The sequence below is a fragment of the Macadamia integrifolia genome, chromosome 5 (genome assembly GCF_013358625.1).
Source record: "Macadamia integrifolia cultivar HAES 741 chromosome 5, SCU_Mint_v3, whole genome shotgun sequence".
NCBI lineage: Eukaryota > Viridiplantae > Streptophyta > Magnoliopsida > Proteales > Proteaceae > Macadamia > Macadamia integrifolia.
Window position 1 is genome coordinate 19,565,835 of NC_056561.1, and position 7,543 is coordinate 19,573,377.

Here is a 7,543-nt window from a genome sequence, read left to right on the forward strand (position 1 = left end):
CAATATTATAGCTTAGTGCCTTTGAAAGTATTATAATTAAAGATATGTATTAGCTTGCAGTGGATGCCATGCTTATCCCATAATTCTCATAGATTAAGGCACCGTTTGATAACGTTTCTGCTGTTTCTGTTTCAAGAAACGGCAAAAACAAAAATTTTCGTTTCTAGAAACAGAAACGGAATTAAAGGTGTTTGATAAATGTTGTTTCTAGAAACGTTTCCCACATGCAATGGTGTTTGATAAATATCGTTTCTGAAAACGATTCTCGCATTCTTTTCTGGTTTGTTTCAATCAATATATTACCAAAATATGTTAATTTTTAAAGGAATGTCATAACTCTTTCTTCAAACACATGACAAGCGATCGACCACCTTCCAAAATTCCACACTTTATCTTACATGTCATTTTTTTTTTTATTACAACATATTAGCATACAAAATATTATATAGTTTTTATAATATTCCCACCATGTCAAATGTCTAACATCAACTTTAGCATTCTGTCATGATCATCTAACTACCTCCTTTGTTTATGTCCAACTCATTAATTACACCTAGGATATCTGTAAATATCCTTCTCTTTTCCTCAGATACTTCAATCTTACTTTTCAATACTCTACTCTTCTCCTCTTCACCTTTGATTGCTCTTTGTAAGTACCCCTTCACAAAATCAGAGGTTGGTGCTGATGAAGAAGAGTAGCCTTCAATCGTCGAACTTCCCGCACAATCGGATGAAAGTGTAGTTAAGGCACTGCTGTCACCATATATACATCCAAAAAATTTGCAACTTCGATCTTGGGTCTGTTAGTACCTTTAAGTGAATTAATGCAACAATGAAGGGGAAAACTATACAATATGTATTTCAAATAACAATATTTAAATTTATACCCCAGTTGATTTTGGACAACACTAGAATCGACGATTATAGTTCGTTGAGGTCTTTGCGATGCGTACCTTACATTGTCCTTCGCCACAGTCACATAATCGAAATTCATCTACCCACATGAAAAAATCATTATGCCTCAGACATTTGAAGTACGCTCTACCACTATTAGGCCCTTGTTTGGTTATGAACTCATAGCATAAAGCATTACAAAATTCACACCTAGCCAATACGGTATCACTTGAAGACATTTGCAGAGCACAATTACTACCTTGCAGACCAAAGTATCATGTAGGGACAAAATCTTATTATTAACAACAGCATATAATCAAATTCTACAACACTATATGGTAGCACAACACTCATAAAATATAAATAATATTGTTACAACATATATACCCAACTAATATAAATTCAAATCCTACCAATTACATCACTCAATACATGTGAAACATATAACAAATTCCGACTGTGATTGACAAAATTTATGATCCACCTAAAGGAATCGTAGCCATTCTCCTCGATATAACCAATTGATTGGCTATATTTAGGCGTACATAGGACATTTGTCTTGCTGAGCGTCTCTGGGACGTATCAAATGTTGAAGCATGGTACACCTAAGAATTGGGATTCATAGGGTCCTCCACAGGTTGTTCACTTCCAAGCTCATTAAATAACTCACCTTGGATTGCCTATTCCTTGATGTAATTGTGGATCCTACAACAAGCGACTATGATTCTTGTCTGATCTTCAATATCGTATACCTTCATACTCCTTAAAATTTGGAATCTATTTTTCAAGACACCGAATGTTATTTCAATAACATACCGCAATGAGGAGTGTCTGTGATTGAACAATTCCTTGATTGTTCTAGGCCCAAGTCTACCCTCACCATAATCTTGTAAGTGACACCTTTCTCTGCGAAATGGGACCAAATACCCCATTGATTTGTGTAGCCCGAGTCAACAGAGTAATGCTTGCCTTGAATTAATATGTAAATATATATGAGTTTAAATATAAATTCCATATCATACATATACGAAAGGACAACTATAATTTGAAATGACCCAAATAACCACAATTTATAACTACTTCACTGTCGTGATATTCAGTTTGGAACAAGTAAACTAGTAGAAATTGATAGATGTCAGTTGAAGATATGTATTGGGAGATTCATAGAAGAACACAAATTTTCGATAAGGAATGATTGCACAAAATGGCATCTTCCTATCAAACAATAGGTGGTTAAAATTCCCCTTACTTTTCTTGATGTAGGGCATAGAATTCAGCTACCACAGATGGGGTAATGGGGCAAAGAGAGGTGGACTTGTAAACCAATATATGACCACGCTTGGGAAATTCTGCGATTTAAGGACAAACAATCACTAATATGATTTTTAAATGAACAAATTCTTATGAGGCTTTAGACTCCATGTATAATGGGGAACCACTCTTGCATTCCAAATGGCAACATGTTTTCACAAATGTATGAAACTACTAAACATAGATGTCACAATCGAAATATACATATCAGGAATAAGAAAATGATTGGAATATTACCTTAGAAATTAGAGAGATCGAGAGAGATCGAGGGAGAAAGAGAGAGGTTCGTCAAACGACCTTTTTTTTTCCCCCACGCTATCACCTAAAAGAAGCATTCCATTTGTTACTGTTTGTTCCAAGACATGCTATTAAAAATTTTAAATTGTATACTCAGTTGACAAATTCCACATAAAGCCTTTCACCTTCAAATGTGAGTGTATACAGATGTTAAACCTTAGATCTGAACAATTGATTATGGGATCACTACCATACTTCTTCCCTTACCCTGTCCTCACTCGCAAAATGCCAAAGTAGTAGTAAGTCCATTAAGAAAATAAAAAGATAATCCAAAACATCTTTCCAATGTACCACAAATTACTTGGATGTAATTAATGTGGAGGTTATGATGGTGCAGCCATTTACTAGTTTCATATGCATTCAATTGAGAAGCAAAAGAGAGAATTTTTTTTTTCCAGAAATGAACAGTACAGGATAACAATAACTGACAGCAAACAGAACAAACATATTCAAAACAGAAGAAGAGAGAGATATCAATCTATTCCATACAAAAAACTGCAAAGAGGAAAAGAAAGAAAAAAAGATATGAAGTGAAGGAAAAAAATTTTTTTTTTAACCAAATTCGTACCTAAGTAAGCGATGATACCAACAATCCTCTGGAGTTCTCCCTTTCAGCCGATCCACAAATTGCTGCTACTATTGAAGTAAAGAATCAAGCTTGAAGGAGGTTATTGAAAGCATGATCTTGGACAGCTTTCTAACTCTGCATCAAGACACATAAATGGGGAGATAATGTTACTAACTTGCAGAGGATATTTCCAACGGAAATGTTTTAGGGTTTTAGTAAATGGGGAGATTATGATACTACCTTGAAGAGGAGAGATAGGCTTGCGGATGTAGGGACCAAAGCTTCAACTAGACTGCCTGAGTTTGAATGAAAAATTTCGAAGGATGATCTGACTTAGAAGTTAGATGATTTTGCCACTTTTGTAGACTCTTCAAGGGTGAAGAAAGCAAACCACTATTTCTCGCATCTGAGGCAACGCGAAGGACGAATCTCTGCAAATGGCAGCTCCGTAGGGTTCACAGGAGCTGGGTAAGTGATCACGAGGGCTGGCTACAATCGAATCTTGCTGGAGGTAGCAGACGGTTTTAACAGAGGAGTACGCTCTCCTTTCGTGGTGTTTCAACATGAGAGAAGAAAAAGAGAGAGGGAGGAAGGGCTCTCTTTTATCGGGAAGGGGTCGTTTTTTAGTCGAAAAATTGTTTCGTGGAACGACGTTGTTTCTGTTTCTTATACCATAAATTCTCATAAATTTCAGTTTATGTTTCTGAAAACAGGAGAAGCGGAACACATTTACCAAACAGTATTTACCTCGTTTCTCTGTTTCTGAAAACAGGAAAACACAGAAATACGTTTCTGGGAACGGTATCAAACGGTGCCTAAGTTTAGGACATATGCATGGGGCTCAAATGTCAAAACCACTCATTTTTTGCCTTAATTAATTGATCTTTGGATCTTAGGACCATGGTTTTATAGAGTATGGTATTGGAATGGATATCGATTATTCGCAAAACTATTACAGTATTAGAATGGATTGGTATTGGATCGCCTGAATCGAACAGAAATATCCTTGCTTTACCGTAAAAAAAATGATTTATTTGACTTTTTTACCCTTGGTTCTTACTATTCAATCGATACGATATTAGCCAGGTATCAGGATCAGTCATTTGTCAAAACTATCCGAATCACCAGATACAAGTGATCCAATACCGATACTTCAAACCATGCTTGGGACAGGTTAAGGATAGATTAATAACAATTTAAGAACAGGGAGCGATGGATTGATTAGAAATTGATTTTGATCCTAAGACACAAGACCGCATATAATATTAATTGGACGTCAGGTAGAAAATGAATAGGAATGATCAAATGGAGCACGTATAACTAATGCATTTTAGTGGGTTCTGGTGAACATGTGAGCAACCATATACGTGAAGACCACCATCTATTGACAACCTCTGCTATACTAAAGAATGCCATACATTGATTTAGATGACAAGAACAGGTTTCTGATCCTGATCTATTAAGTGATTGCTATTTTATGGTCTCTAATAAGGTTCATTTGGCCTACTTGCAGCAGCAGGTGGGGTGGTTATGCAGTCGGGGATGTCGCTGTTGCATTCCATGGAGGAAGAAGAAGAAATTAAAAACAATAAAAATCAACAATAGGTTAATATATTAATAGGATTAGGGTGTCAATTTGGAATTGAATATCAAAATCCTCGTTTAAAATTGTATCAAATCAAATAAGAATCGATATGGTTTCAGTATCAAGAAATTGAATCTTGGTACAAACTTAACTGTATCAAATTACCTATTCCCAAACTGATTCGGACATACACATATATAGCATATATTATGTGTGACATTTTTTTTCTTCTTAAGATCAGCAAAGAATTTATTAGAAAAGAATGAAAAGATTATCGAGAAGCTAAATAGAACAAAACTGAACAAACTTAATTCCCAACTCCACACATGGCCATCATCAGAGAGAAAAATAAGACTAATTAATAGCAATAAATACTAACAAAAACACCAAGATTCACGAAAACCAGTACTTAAGTTTTTCCATAGCATCCCGCCATCCCACTTAATATCATTAACTGAAAATCTTGGGGCAATGACCCACTCTGCAGAGGACCTGGTCGCAGCTGCAACAGCATGACATGATTTAATATGAAACCTTATAAATATTGTATATAGTTTATTGCTGTTAGAAAATGAATAAAAATAAGTCTTCTAGGAAAAAAAATTAATGTGTCACGTATTGAAAATGTATAGAGGAGTAAGATTCCTCTTTGATCTCCCTCTCCCGTCTTTTGGACGTATTTTGTTCTCTTGATTCCCTCTCCATATTGGTTTTTTTCTTGGGTTTTCTGAGTAAGGCTCTTCCTTTGCTTGTACTAATGACGTGTTGTTTTAATATATTAGTCATTCAGCCAAAAAATAAATAAATAAAAATCTCATCATTATATTAGCCACCAATAAAAATTGACTGCTGCCAGGGAAATAGAATCTCAGGAGTAGGGGGTGAAAAATTTCACCATAGGAGGACATTTTCAAACCTGCCTCTGAGATATGATTCTATTTCCTTGGCTACAACCCGAGCAACAGCAAAATTTTTTTCTTAGCTACCATATTATTCTCCGACAAAACCGCAAACATGTTTTATGTATGACGTTTGGGTCTCCCCTCATCGGCAATCAAATATTTGGACATGTTCTGCGACAAGAAAACTGGGCACAATACTTTGTACATACCACATATTGTCTTGAAAGAAGACATTATCCCTTGAAATTTACTCTCTTCTCTTCTCCATCAAAGAAAAACTACAGACCATTCTCCCTTGCTTCAACTCAAGCCAATTAATTCTTCACTAGATTTCAGGAAGCATTGTCGTCCTTCTATGACATCATGAAAATGCATCTTCCCTTGCTAGGCACATTGTTTCTCATTCATGAAGTGCACCAATTCATTGTTGCGAATAGTTACTAGCTTCATGGAGCTCTGCCCTTATAGGGTTGGAAGCAGAGGCAGGTTGAGAGTCATGGATGTGCGAGGTGGAGGAACAAAGGTAGGGTAGTGGGTGGTGGTAGGTTGGGGGTGAGGTGCAGCAAGGAGGCAGAATTCACTAAGGGTGTCAAATGGTGTGATTTTGGTTATTCGGTTTGGTTCTGGTTCAGTTTACATTTTGATAAGATGAAATTAAAACCGCATCGGATAGGAATAAGGTGAAATCAGAATAGTTTTAATCCAGTTTTGGTTTTAGCGGTTTTTAATCGGGTTTTGTTATTTGGTTCACAACCAGTTTACATGGAGTTAATAGTGTCGTTTTAGAAAATAGTTTGCATCTTACAACTAACGTGAATCCTACATATATTAAATTTCCTAAAGAGTTAAGACAATATATATTTATTTTGCCAAGGACAATATACTTTATATGTAAAAGACTAGCCATATTATAGCTAAATAACTATGATCCTAGAAATTAGAAAATCAACAAGTGTCATTGTGTGAAAGTGAAGTTCCCTTCTCAGTTAGTACTTTGTTTTTTTTTTTTTTTTCTCCCGTTTTTTCATAAAACCCATCAAAATTCAAATCACTTTAAGTCTTTAATACTAGGTGCTGGTTAACCATCGATTTTTCGGTTCATTTCGGTTCCGAACCTGAATTATGGCCTATAAAACCAAAACTGGATCAATTTACTACGTTGCGGTTCGATTTGGTTATAACCGGTCGGTTGCGGTTATAAATTGACACCCTTAGGATTCACGTTAAATATTTTTCTAAAAAAAAAAAATATGCAATTATAAATTTTGGGGCACAAAATTCCGCAGTTAAAATCTACAGTTATACATTGCTTTGGAAAAATCTGAAGCTAAAAAATCGTAGCTATAGAGTACCCTTTCCCTAAGGTAGGAAATCAGAAGCTATAGACGTAGCAACGCCACTTGTAGCTGCGGATAGAAAATCGTAGTTAATCCATAACTTTCGGCTATTGCTGCTGATTTTTGGATCTTTTGTTTCAGAAAAAAAAAACTATAATTAAAGGCCCATTTTGTTGTAGTTGGAGTTGGGGCACGGATGACGAGAACCAATTCTTTTATTTATTTATTATTTTTTTTTTTAAGAAATTCACCCTTTTTGGGTGGGTGTTAGCATAATTAATAAGTTAGGGAACGGCAATAATGATATGGAAACATATACATACAACAATTAAATGGGCGGGACGGTAATACTAATATTAAAAAATCCGACATAATAAAAAGTGTACGACAATTATATGGTATGTGTTTAATACGGTCGCGCTGTAAGCAAAAATACAGATAAATATTTACCATGAAATATATATATACTTGGGATCTTAAGCAAAAAAAAGACTTAAAGGACCCTCTTTATGATTAGTTGAAATAAATATTAGCGCAAAGAAGCGTATAAGGAGTATTCCTACATCCCTCTCTGGGTTTGGATTTCAATTGAAAAGGGGTTTTAGGTTTTTTTTTTTTAAATAAAAATACTATTAAAATCAATAATACA

The 7,543-nt window shown here is 35.2% G+C and overlaps 1 long non-coding RNA gene across 11 annotated transcripts; it reads right to left on the minus strand.

The window, feature by feature from the left end:
- Positions 1-372: 372 nt before the first annotated feature.
- LOC122078221 lies at positions 373-3,689 on the minus strand. 11 transcript variants are annotated; one of them, XR_006140006.1, is made up of 6 exons: positions 3,311-3,685; positions 3,071-3,205; positions 2,628-2,710; positions 2,443-2,527; positions 2,144-2,243; positions 427-1,800 (listed from the first exon to the last, which is right to left on the minus strand). It is a non-coding gene; the product is annotated as an uncharacterized LOC122078221 (long non-coding RNA). The 11 variants fall into 11 exon arrangements; XR_006140005.1 differs by having other exon boundaries at positions 427-1,863; XR_006140000.1 differs by having other exon boundaries at positions 373-800; positions 954-2,527; positions 3,311-3,689.
- Between the last annotated feature and the right edge of the window lie 3,854 nt (positions 3,690-7,543).